The 12,988-nt window shown below is 35.0% G+C and overlaps 1 protein-coding gene across 1 annotated transcript in view; it reads left to right on the forward strand.

Annotated features, from left to right (window-relative positions):
- LOC123313567 overlaps positions 1-12,988 on the forward strand; it is a 220,191-nt gene that overhangs the window by 99,186 nt on the left and 108,017 nt on the right. The window lies entirely within an intron of this gene.

Raw genomic sequence — 12,988 nt, forward strand, 5'->3', positions numbered from 1 at the left:
AAACAAAAAATAAAAATACGAGTAGAAATCCGTAAAACATGGAATTCATTAGCTCCCAATCACATGTTAAAATAGATATTATAAAAAGAATAAAGATTAATTCGAAAATTCCATTGAATAGATTCAACCTCTCGTTCAACCTGGTTGTGGTAAGGTAAGACCTAGGGTGAAACAGTTGAATTGTGATGAAAAATAATAAAAATGAACATATACAAATATTTCGGTGACATTATGGCACAAATGGATAGATTTGATAACACGTGCAAGTAGATGGAAAACGTTAAAGAGGAAATAAGTTACTTACCAAGAATCAGGTGGTAATCAAACTGGAATTTATTTCGTTCCATATCAATACACACGTTAGTCTCACACAAACACACAAAACGATCGAGCCAACGCGCAAACGACAAAATCAAAATGGCACCAATGAATGCTTCCTTGTTCGGCTTGCGCTTCTTCGAATGAAATCCAAATCTCACGTACTGCCGTTTCTTGTTTCTGCACTAAGCAGGTGGCTAGAGTGGCTAGTGATCAGCGTTGCCGGGTCCAGAAATTTTATTCCCCAGTATACGGTATCCAGAGTAGAGTAAATCTTTACTATGTTGAATTACCTAGATTCTTGATTTTCATTTTTATCAAGCCTTGAGAAGAACGGATAGAGATATAGAGAATATCGACTTCTTTAAGTAGTACTTGTTAAGTTCATTTGTATCCAAAAAATAAAATTATTTATTTTAAGTCAGTTCCTAAGACAATATGATTACAAATAATTCATCTACTTCACAAATTATTTATTAGGTACTTATAATGATTGAATGCCGGTTATACAGTTACAGATAAAAGCTGAATCCAACGTTGAACCCAATTCAACTGACTGCCTGACAATGACAAAATAGAACTGAACTCTCCAAAATTACAATGGATTCAACTTTGAACTCGGTTTGAACCTGAACTGTAGAATGTAAAACCGTGGCTTAGAGTAATTGAAGATAGTGTAATATATGGAAAAGAACAGATTTCTGGACAACGGAAAATAAATCTTAGGAAAATTTCTCCAACCTGGCATCGCTGCTGATTCTATCGGGGGGGACTGTGAATGCCGCGTCGACGCACACTAGTCTAGTCGAGAGAAGAGCGCATTATTTGAAAGTTAATTAGCATACGACGAAAATTTAGAGATGAATTTAATATACATAAAGGGGTAGTAGGTAATTGAGTATCTCCGAAGTAATTCAAGGGATGAAATTAAATATAAATTAATTGTATCCATTCAATAAGATGAACACATAAATATTTGTGTTGCTGGTTTTTATTAGGGAACGAAGAATTGAACAATACTGTAGGTCGGTCCTGGTCACTCAACGAATATTCTTTTTAGAATTGATTATTTTAGGATAGAAAATTGAAAAGCTTCTGATGAATTGACTGATGTATTTTCGACTGTCTTTTTATATTAACGAATCACCCTAGTAACTAATATGACATGAACACGCACGCTATTTTAATGAAAATTAAACATACTCCCCGGGCTGAACCGTTGAGGTTAAGAATTGAAAATAAAGAGTTCTAAAATTACGATATATTTTAACACTTCATATTAAGATTCAATATTGTTATCGCAATATGGAAGAGGGCATATTTTAGTGATTGATCTAGTGAATGTTCCTCCTTGAGTTTTAACTTTGACAATACGAACGCGTGAGTCTTTGCCCTTAATCAATTCAATAACACGTGCTAGTGGCCATTTGAGTGGAGGTGTTGCTTCATCCTTCAATAATACAATATCATTTACATAAATATTATTATAAGGAATGAACCATTTAGGTCTATTTTGTAATCTATTCAAGTAGTCGGTTTTCCAACGTGCCCAGAAATGCTGTTGAATTTGGCCGCATTTCTGCCAAAGCGACAATCTATTCATTGGAGAACAAGTGATATCTTTTTCTGGATAAGTTGTCAAACTAGTCCCTATCAAAAAATGTCCTGGTGTTAAAACGTTAAAATCTGAAGGGTCATTGGAAATGCCACAGATGGGGCGTGAATTAAGTACTGCCTCAATTTGGGCTAGTACAGTACAAATTCCTCGAAAGTGAAAATATAATTTTTCATAATTCTTATGAGATGATATTTTGCGCTCTTAATGGCTGCCTCCCACAGGCCACCATGATGAGGTGAACGAGGGGGAATAAATTTCCACTGAATATTGTTTTGAACAGCATACCTTTGCAATATTTCAGAAGTTCCAGGTTTTTTGAAGAATTCATTTAATTCCTTCAACTGGTTTTTTGCGCCCAGGAAATTAGTGGCATTGTCAGAGAATATTATAGAAGGATTTCCACGTCTAGCTATGAATCTTTTTAGAGTGAGTAGAAATGACTCTGTACTTAACCCTGAAACCAATTCGATGTGAACTGCACGAGTTGTCATACAAACAAACAATAAGGACCACCAAAGTCAACAGAGGTGTTTGTGAAAGGGCGTGATACTTGAAGCCTTTCCTTCGGAAGATCTCCCATTAATTGTGAACACAATTGTGGTTTGAATTCATAACAAGTATGACATTTATTAATGATACGCTTTATTTCTCTCAGTCCATCTAGTGGCCAATATTTAAGTCTGATACTCGAAAGCGTGTTTTGAGGGCCTGCATGCAATAGTCTCAAATGTTCTGATTTCAACAAAAGTGTTGAAATATGATTTTTAGAAGGAAGTAATATGGGAAATCTTTGATTGAAGGAAAGAATAGCATTTGAGAGTCTACCTCCAACTCTCAGAATACCTATGGAATAGATAAATGGATTGAGTTTTTGAATAACTTTGTTTTTCAATATCTTTTCGTTCTTTATATTTCCTATTTCACAGGAAAAATACCGTCGTTGAGTAACTTCAACAATTTTGATCTCTGCTGAGTTGAGTTCAGTAACAGATAACGAATCAATCAATTTTTTGAATGGTCTTCTGCAATTTTGAATGAATCTGAGGCAATAGGCCATTACCCTTTTCAAGTGAAATAAATCAGAATACTGTGTGAAAACATCATAAATATCCAAAGTGTTTTGAACGAAATGAACAGTTTTCTTTTGCTCTGGAAGATTACCAAAGAATTCCTTGACATTGAATAGGGTTAAATCAAGGTCTGGTTGAAAAAAGAAACTGGGACCGTGCCACCACAAATCTGAGACTATCAATTGTGCTGGCAATGTACCTCTGGAGAGTAAATCAGCAGGATTGAGTTTGGAACTTATATGTCTCCATGTGGCACCTTTTGAATTTTCTTGGATTTGAACTACCCTATTAGAAACAAACACAGACCAACGGGATGGATGAGATCGGATCCATGCTAACACTATTTCTGAATCAGACCATAGATTAATGGAATCAATATTTTGTAAGTGGGATGACAATGAATTAGAGATTTTTGAAATTAGTTTTGATAAGAGTACAACTCCCATCAATTCTAGTTTAGGTATAGATAAGATTTTCAATGGTGCAACACGACTTTTAGCTGTTATCAGCTTTGAAGAGACAGATTTATTCAAATAGACTGTCCTTAAATAAATACAGGCTCCATATGCCTGAGAGCTGGCATCGGCAAATCCGTGTATTTCATGTCGTAAAATTTTTGATTCAAATTGAAGAATAGTTCTTGGAATTTTTAATTGGGAAAGCATTGAAAGACCTTTTAAGGCAGTCTTCCAATCAAAAAGAAGTTCTGAACTTATGTTTTCATCCCATCCAATTTTTGAAATCCAAATTTTTTGCAAGAGAATTTTCAAACTAACAACAAAAGGATTTATGATTCCTAGAGGATCATAAATGGATGCTATGGTGGAGAGAACTTCTCGTTTACTATAAGATTCTTTCATTGAAAATTTTGGCAATGCAATTCTAAAATTATCAGAACGCGAATCCCATAGCATACCTAAAATTTTGTTTGAAGATTTTCCTGAATCTAAAGTATAATTTTCCTTGTGAGAATTTTTTGAAATAGAATTTAAGAATTCCTGAGAATTTGAACCCCACTTGTGGAGTGATATGCAAGCTGATTGTAAGCAATTAGTGAGTTGATGGTGAGCCTCAATCAAAGTTGATACATCATGACAGCCAAAAAGAAAATCATCCACATAACAGGAGTTCAGAATTGCTTCGCTTGCGAGAGGAAATTTCTCCCTATTTTGCATTGCTAGTTCTTTTAAGCATCTTGTACTTAAGAAGGGGGCTGAATTTGTGCCATAAGTAACTGTTTTCAATTCTATACACTTCAGTTTATCTTGAGGATTGTCACGCCACAAGATGTTCAATAAATATGTGTGATTAGGATTTATTTGAATTTGCCTTTCGTTCAGGGAAACTTTCAAGTCTCTTTTCTAAATTTAAAAATCTCTTTTTTGCTTGAGAGAATGAATCACCTAGTTTGGAAGGTTTATTTGGACCTTTGAATGGTAGGTCAACCTGAAATTTACCAGACGGCAACCGAATGGTTGTGTCTTTGAATATTTGTTCAGCTTGTTGCTCTGCTTGAGTCAATATAGATTCAGATTGAATTTGTACTTCTTCAATTTCCCAAAATTTGGTTAAAGTATCATTCAACATATCATCTGGATTGGCAGTAGGTTCTGTACATTCGAATAAATATTGTGATGCATTTAAATGAGTTGCACGAGACATGCATCCTGACTGAGGAATATTTCCAGCAATTAAATATCCTAGATGTGAATTTTGAAGAACAGGCAATCCAGGACCTAATTTAATTATACCATCAGTAATGATGTCAAAGTATATGTCTGCACCCAAAAGTATATCAACATTAGATGGAGTGTTGAAATGGATATCTGCTAATTGAATGTTCATTGGAATAGGAATAGAACTCAAACTAATTGGTAACTGTGGTTGTTTACAAGTTATAGTTTTAAGAACAGCACAAGAAACACTAAATTTTCGGTCGGTGTGTACTAATGAGTGAATTTTTAGATCAATTATTCTATTTGACATAGAACAACTTTGAGAGATACCGGAAATTTGAATTTTCTGGTCATAAGTTTTGAGATTGAGTTTTCTAACTAAATCTTCAGTTACAAATGATGTTTGACTTGCTGAGTCTGTCAAACAACGAGCTATAATTGTCTGGTTGTGAGAATTATACAATTTGACACATGCCGTAGCTAGAAGCACTTCATTATTAGAGGACTGTACTGAAAGAGAAGACAAATTTTGAGCAGAAGAATCAACCTCTTCTCGCACTGGAATGTATGGTTGAGCACTAGTGGATAAATGGGAAGATGCTTGCGTCGAACTAGTTGATCTGGATGGTTCATCATGAGATCTGGAATGGGAAAATGAATTTCGAGATGAATTCTTATTGAAATGCAATAAACTATGATGAGACCTTTGACAATTGGAACATTTGCGTTGACTAGAACATGACTGAACAGTATGGCCTAATGAAAGACAATTCAAACAGGCATTTTTTGCTTTAGCAGCAGCATGACGATCGTTTGGAGATAAATTCAGGAACCTTTTACAGAAATATATTCTGTGCTCATCGGTACCACAGATGAAACATTTGAAGAATTTAGTTTTATCTGAAGTATCAACATGATAAGAACTACGAGAAGTATTATTATTTTTGTGCGAAGAATTTAATTTTGAATTTTGAGTTGACTCACTCAAATTTTCGAGAACCTTATATTTTCTTTCTAAAAATTGTATAAATTTTGGGAGCGTTGGAAAATCGCGAACATTTCTTTCCCCTTCAAATTCTTTTCTTAAACCAAAATCTAGCTTCTGTGTGAAAATTTGAATAAGGATCAAGTCAGTAAGTTTTTCTGATAAATTATAGGTGTTTAAAGCTGCCAAATTTGTTTTAATTTGTGAAATAAAGTTTCTCAGATTGTTATCATTACCTTTTGTTAAGGATGGAACATTCAGTAAATTTCTTATATATGCGTTAACAATTAGGTATTTATTATCGAATCTATCCCTCAACGTATTAATAGCTATGGGAAAGTTCAACCCGATCACTTCCAAATTTTCTATGAGTTGTAATGGCTCCCCTGTTAGAGCAGATTTCAGATACATTAATTTTTGAACATTAGATAATTTTTGATTATTTGTTATCAGTGCAGTAAATAGTTCGAAGAAGCTTGGCCAGTGTTTGATATCGCCCGAGAAATTTGGAATAGAAATTTCAGGTAACTTTATACTTGAATGAGATATTGTAGACCGATTATCAGTTGAAGAATTGGATTGTTGAGTGTCCTCAGACTGATTAACAATTTTAGTTACAAAAGAAATCAAATCAAAATATTTCTCTTCCATAATTTCTCTGTCTTGATGATGTGATTCATAATCCATAACCTCTAATTCAGTTTGAAAATTGTCATAGTCTTTGAAAATTTGCATTAGTTGTTCCAAACGTAATTTACATTGAACAATATCAAGAGGTTTATCTTGTTTGAACCAATTTTCCATTCTAGTCATCTTGGCTTTAACTATACCTCTGTTTTTAATCAGAGTTCTCACTTCATCATCGACTTCACTCGATTTTGAATTATCTTCAGACATTGTAATTGTTATAAGCACAGTAGAAAACAAAGCTCAATAAAAATGAGACGAAATTTGCACGATGATAGTGCTACTTATCGAAAATCCAGCGATGAACTCGCTCAGTAGAAGTATTAAACAACCAGCTGTCACCCGATTCCTCTGTCTTCTGGGGGTGATTAAAATCCAACCATGAAACAGCAAACCTCTTCACTACTCCTCGGGATAGGAATTGAAATCAACCTTCACTCTCAAATACGGCTCGAATTGGACCAAATTTATGTATCCATTCAATAAGATGAACACATAAATATTTGTGTTGCTGGTTTTTATTAGGGAACGAAGAATTGAACAATACTGTAGGTCGGTCCTGGTCACTCAACGAATATTCTTTTTAGAATTGATTATTTTAGGATAGAAAATTGAAAAGCTTCTGATGAATTGACTGATGTATTTTCGACTGTCTTTTTATATTAACGAATCACCCTAGTAACTAATATGACATGAACACGCACGCTATTTTAATGAAAATTAAACATTAATGCTTCTCTATGCAATATAGTTTCAATAGAAAATCTACAGACGAAATTATAAATTGTTGAAGAAACAAGGTATAGACTATAACGTCAAATATATTCATACAGATAGATATTTTGTTGTTGTTATTTGCTATTTCGACGTACTATAATGACTACCCAGTGCGAAAAGAATAAAAGCATATTCACACATTAAAAAGACAGTAACTTTAGACAAGAGGGATGCTAACGACAAAACATTAAATAAAAAGTCAGTAGAATATTTCACGGATATAACATATAACCCAAAATATTCCGCACAAAAATCCGGAGATGTGTTGAAATATTCCTGCACTATTTTTTATATATTTATTCAAATATATGAATTCTTATATGAAAACGTTTCAGTGAAATCAAAATATCATTTCCTGAAATATTTCATGAAATATTAACAATTTATTTGGGCTTCCACTTCATCTTTCAGAAATATTGCAAAGAAATATTCTGGAGCGATTCTGAAATATTTATTGTAGTATTACTTGAAACGTTAATGAAATGTTCAGTTGCATTATAGGTACTTTGGAAGACGAAATATTTCATACATATTGGCGATCTTTATACAAATTATTGGCCAGCCAATCTTTCAAAGAGCATTCAGTAAGATTTCGGGAATGAAAATTGATATAATTTTTACACTTTCAGCTTTTCATCGAAAATCTTCCACTGAAATATTACTTTAAGGTTTTTTTCAATGTATTATGTAGACGAATTAGAAATATTTAGTTTATATTCCTGCAAATATTTTTTGAAAAATTTAAGAAATATTTCTCACAAATATTCTAATTCCTATGGATATTTATTTTCCTGAAATATTGCAAAATCTGTCATAAAAATTTCGTAGAATATTTCATGAAATATTAATGAATCTTATGAAGTCATATTTCATGAAACATTTATTACATATCATGGAAATATTCTGCCAATCTTGCGAAAACTTTCTTGCCGTAAATATTTTCGAAACCTTTCATAAATATTTCAAAGAAATCTTTCTTGAGAATATTTTGAAATTTTTCACTGCAATATTCCATGCTGTGTGGGCACTCTCAAGGGAAACTAAGACTTCATTAATAAGCTCATAAGTAGCAGTTTCAATGCTTCTGTTTCTCACAAATCCATGCTGACAAGCTGAAATCACATCAAATTTATAGAAAAAATTCAGTAATCTGTTGGACAATATTTTTTCGAAGACCTTGGAAAAAGCAGACAGAATGCTGATAGGCCTATAGCTATTGGGATCATCAACAGGACCCCTTTTATACAAGGGTTTCACAATAGCAATCTTGAGTTGGTCAGGAAAAATTCCCTCTTTGAATGAGCGGTTAACTATAAAACAAAGGGGTGCAATAATGAATTCAATCGATAATTTGAGTATCTTGATTGGTATCTCGTCATAGCCACATGAAAGTTTATTTTTTAGAGCTTTAACTGTTTTCCGAACTTCATCATGTGTAACATCAAACATATAGAAGGATTTATCAAGTCTGTCCCGCTCTGTGCTAGAACCTCTCTCCAGACATTCAGTCAGCGCAGTAGGAAAATCAACAAAGAAATTATTGAACTCATTCGGACACAAGGAAGAATCGTCCAGATCACAAGAAGAAGCCGGAGAAGTCTTACTTTTTGTAAGAGAATTTATCACCTTCCAGGAGGCTTTTGACTTGTTTTCAGAGTTTCTTATGAAGTAACTGAAGTGGTCCCTCCTCGCCCTCGACAAGAGACTATCATAATGTTTCTTCACTGACTTATACGTGTCTTTCAATTCAGATCTAGAGAAAGAAAGTATGTATAATAAGTCGAGATATTTTTTCATGTTTATTAGTTCAGGTGTTAGCTTGAAGTTATTCCTGGATGTTGAAGGATGAATGGTTACCTTAGGAAAACATCTATCAAATGTCTGAAAAAATCGGCTATGGAATATATTCCAAAGATGGTTAGGGTCAGATGAATTTACAAAGATGTCATCCCAACTCAACAGAGACAGCTCTTGGAGGAAGATATCGGTGGACTCATCATTTATTATTCTCCTCTTGACCGACTTTATTCTGCGATCAGTAGTGAAATTGAGGTTGGAAGTGAATTTCAGAGCGGAATGGTCACATATATGATGTTCGATCACCTTAGCTTGCCCCACCAGGGGGGTTATAACATTATCCAGACAGGTTCCCGATGATGGTCGTGTGGGCTGACGAATCAAGGGTTCCAAGTTGAAACTCTCCAGGAGTGATATAAACCCAACACTGTCATGAGATCCTGACAGGATGTCCAGGTTGAAATCTCCCACCAAAATGAAAGGAGCTCTCTCAAGTGTACATTTCTCTAGAATAGTCTTAAGTTTCTCTAAGAACAGATCCACATCTGCCAAAGGTTGGGAATTAGGCCTATAAACACATATAATCAGTATTTTATGATTATTTGAATGAATTTGAGCTGAAGAACACTCAATGACATTTGGTATACTAATAAGATTGTAGTCCGACCTTTCAGTGAATTTCAGTTCTTCTCTGATGTAGATTGCACATCCACCATGTCTCCCTCTTGAACGGCAGAAACTTGAAACTAACTTGTATCCGATTATCTTGTAGACAGGAAGTTCATCCTTGGACTTCCAGTGTTCTGTAATAGCTATTACGTCTGAGTTTTCCTCTTGAGCCATTAGCTGTAGGCCGTTCATAGCTGTACCCAAAGACTGAACATTCTGGTGAACAAGGCTAAAGTCCCTGGTGGGTTTGGACTTACCAAATTTGATAGATGAATTTAGCTGTTCTGGTTCATTCTGCTCTTCCGAAAAAAATTTCGGTCGAAAGAGAAATCCCTAAGAACGACACCTTCAGGCCAGAAAGTCTCGCAAAAAATCTTATTATAAGCTGTGTCGCCTGGTAAGCGAATGCTAAAAGCGGAGTTTTGCCCAATAGTGTTGAGTTTTTTCACAAGTATAAGTTCGTTATCATCAATATCTCCCAAGAAAGACCGTATATCCTGCTCCGAGACCTGTTTTCCTGCGATTTTCCCAACATAAATCCACCGTCTACGGATGGCACCCTTGATTATATTATCTTCACAGTTAGTTTTAGTTCCATAACATATTTTCTTGCTATTTCTTGATTCTCGTTTTCCTTTCTTTCTTTCAACTGTAGACCATTCCAGATTGTTATCAGTGTCTTTCATAATGGAGTTCAATAATGAGAAATCGTTGCTTCTAATAGTTAGTTCAGACTCTTGGTTTTCAGGATTGTTTACAACTATTCGCGGATGCGGATGCTCGAATGACACTTGCGGTTGGAGAGCACGCGACTGCGCTTTACTGGAATTTGCCTTCACCATAGAACAGTATGCATTGTCCACAGACGTACTGGCTGAACCATTGGCGGGGTCTGCTGCCTTATCTTGAGCAAATGTGTTGACAACTTTTTTTGGGATGTTTTTACATGATTTTAATTGTTGTTCAAGACTGGAGATCTTATCCCTTAAAAGACTATTATTCTCGACCAAAATCGAATTCTTACTTTTCGTTTCTTCCAGAAGTGACTTCAAGTACTCAATTTCAATACGAAGTATCTTGTTTTCCGTCTTAAAAATAGTTTCGTCATAAGATTGACCTCCTTCAGATGCTACGTGGCGGCAAGTAGCATTCTTCCTCTTGGCTGCTTTTACTAAACATGAGGGATGAAATATTTCATCGCACTTGGAACATTTGGTGTAGGATTCACCCACTTTTCGATTGCAACAACTGCAAATTCTATCTGAATTTTCCGAAACACTCGGACTCGCTGAGCGGTCATATGGCACATCTTCACACGATGACATCTCGACGGGGAATAATATCTTAGTGATGTGTAGTTAGGTATGTTCCGTTATGAAAAGTTGATGTTCGGAGTGAACTCTACCTCAGAAATATTCAAACGTATTTTTGAAGGTATATCATCGCCTTGTAAAAATTGCCCCTACTACTTAGTCGATATAATAGTATTCGGAATTGATGAAACTGAGCGTGATCAATGCCTAGAAGATGTGTTTAAGATTTTGAAAAGAAATAATGTACAATTGAATATGTCCAAGTGTTTGACTAAAGTACAAGAACTTGATTTTCTGGGCCATAAGTTGTCAAATAAAGGAATAGATGCAGGGCAAGATAAAATTCAAAGCAAAAATTTTCGTCCACCGTCGTCAAAAGAGGAGGTTCGAAGTTTTCTAGGTTTGATCACATATTTAGGCAAATTTATTCCTGATCTCGGAACGATCACAGAACCCTTAAGAAAATTAGTTAAGAGGGAAAGCAAATTTGAATGGACCAAAGAACATCAACAAAACTTCGATCGTCTGAAGAACGCCTTAGTAAAAGTACCGACGTTAGCTTAATTCGATCAGAGAAGAAAGACCCGTTTGATAGCTGATGCAAGTCCTGTAGCTCTAGGAGCAGTTGTTTTGCAGTTCGATGATCAAGGAAATCCGAGAGTTATATCGTTCGCTAGTAAAAGTTTATCTGACGTTGAACGGAGATATTCGCAAACCGAAAAAGAAAGCTTAGTTTTAGTTTGGTCAGTTGAGAAGCAATATTCAAGCCAACATAGAAACCACCTGCTCGTATCGAGAGATGGGTCCTTAGATTGCAGTCCTTCAAATTTAAAATGATTTACAAACCTGGTAAAGAAAATATCGCAGATTCTATCTCTAGAGTGTGTCCAACACCTGAGGAACCCTCTTTCGATGAAGCAAACGAACAACATGTTTTCTCCATAGTGGAATGGAATACTCCCAGGGTAATTGGAATTTTTGAAGTTATAAAAAAAATACAGATAGACCTTGATCTCTCTGAAGTGGTAGAAATATTGAAAAATGATATATGGAGGACAAATTCTAAAAACATATATTTTCCCTTCAGAACCGAACTGTCATCACTGGGTCCCATAGTTCTAAGAAGAAACCAAATTATTATTCCTCAGTCACTCAGGAAACATGTCCTCGAATTAACACATGAAGGTCATCCAGGTGAAACTGTAATGAAAAGACGTCTTAGAGCAAAAGTTTGATGGCCTGGTATCGACAAAGAAGCAGAAAATTTTGTGAAATCTTGCCCTGACTGCTTACTGAGTCTCAACCGAACAGACCCCCACCGATGTCGAGCCATAGATTTTCTGGACCTTGGCAGTGTCAAGCAATGGATTTGATGGGACCGTTTCCAAACCAAGACATGATCCTAGTAATAATCGATTATTATTCCAGGTATCAGGAAATGAAATTTCTTAGAACAACAACTTCTTCGATAATCATTGATCATATCTCGGATGTTTTCTCGAGACTAGGGTACCCCAAGAGCATAAAGACAGATAACGGGAGACAGTTCATTAGCAAAGAATTCAAAGAATTTTGTGACCATAATGATATAGATTCAAATCAAATCAAATCAAACTTTATTAACAAGTTAAATGAATCAGATAGTTTTACAGGCAGTTATACTCACTACTAACAAAGTACTCATTAACAAACATTATTTTCTTTTTCCACTCTGTAAAATGAAGGAATTCACCCAGCCTAAGATGCTAATCTTGTGTGCTGATATGAAGTTCCCTAAAAACCTCCACCCATGAACGCAAAATGAAGAAAAAAAAATGAAGCAACAATGAGAGCGAAGAGAGCACAGCGGGCGAGCAAAAACAAGTACAATCTTAACAACAAAAATCAAAAGAAATCGCTGAAGTATTCCTGGTTCTGAAGTAAAAACTTTTTGGTAATGATTTTGAATTCTTTTGAGTCATACCGATTCTTTATCCTACTTGGTAGTTCATTAAATAATTTAGGACCCAAATAAGTCAAAAATCTCTGACATAGATCAGATGGCATCAAAGGCACCGGCAAGTTTTTTTGACAAGCAT

Source organism: Coccinella septempunctata, chromosome 5, assembly GCF_907165205.1.
Source record: "Coccinella septempunctata chromosome 5, icCocSept1.1, whole genome shotgun sequence".
Taxonomy (NCBI): Eukaryota; Metazoa; Arthropoda; class Insecta; order Coleoptera; family Coccinellidae; genus Coccinella; species Coccinella septempunctata.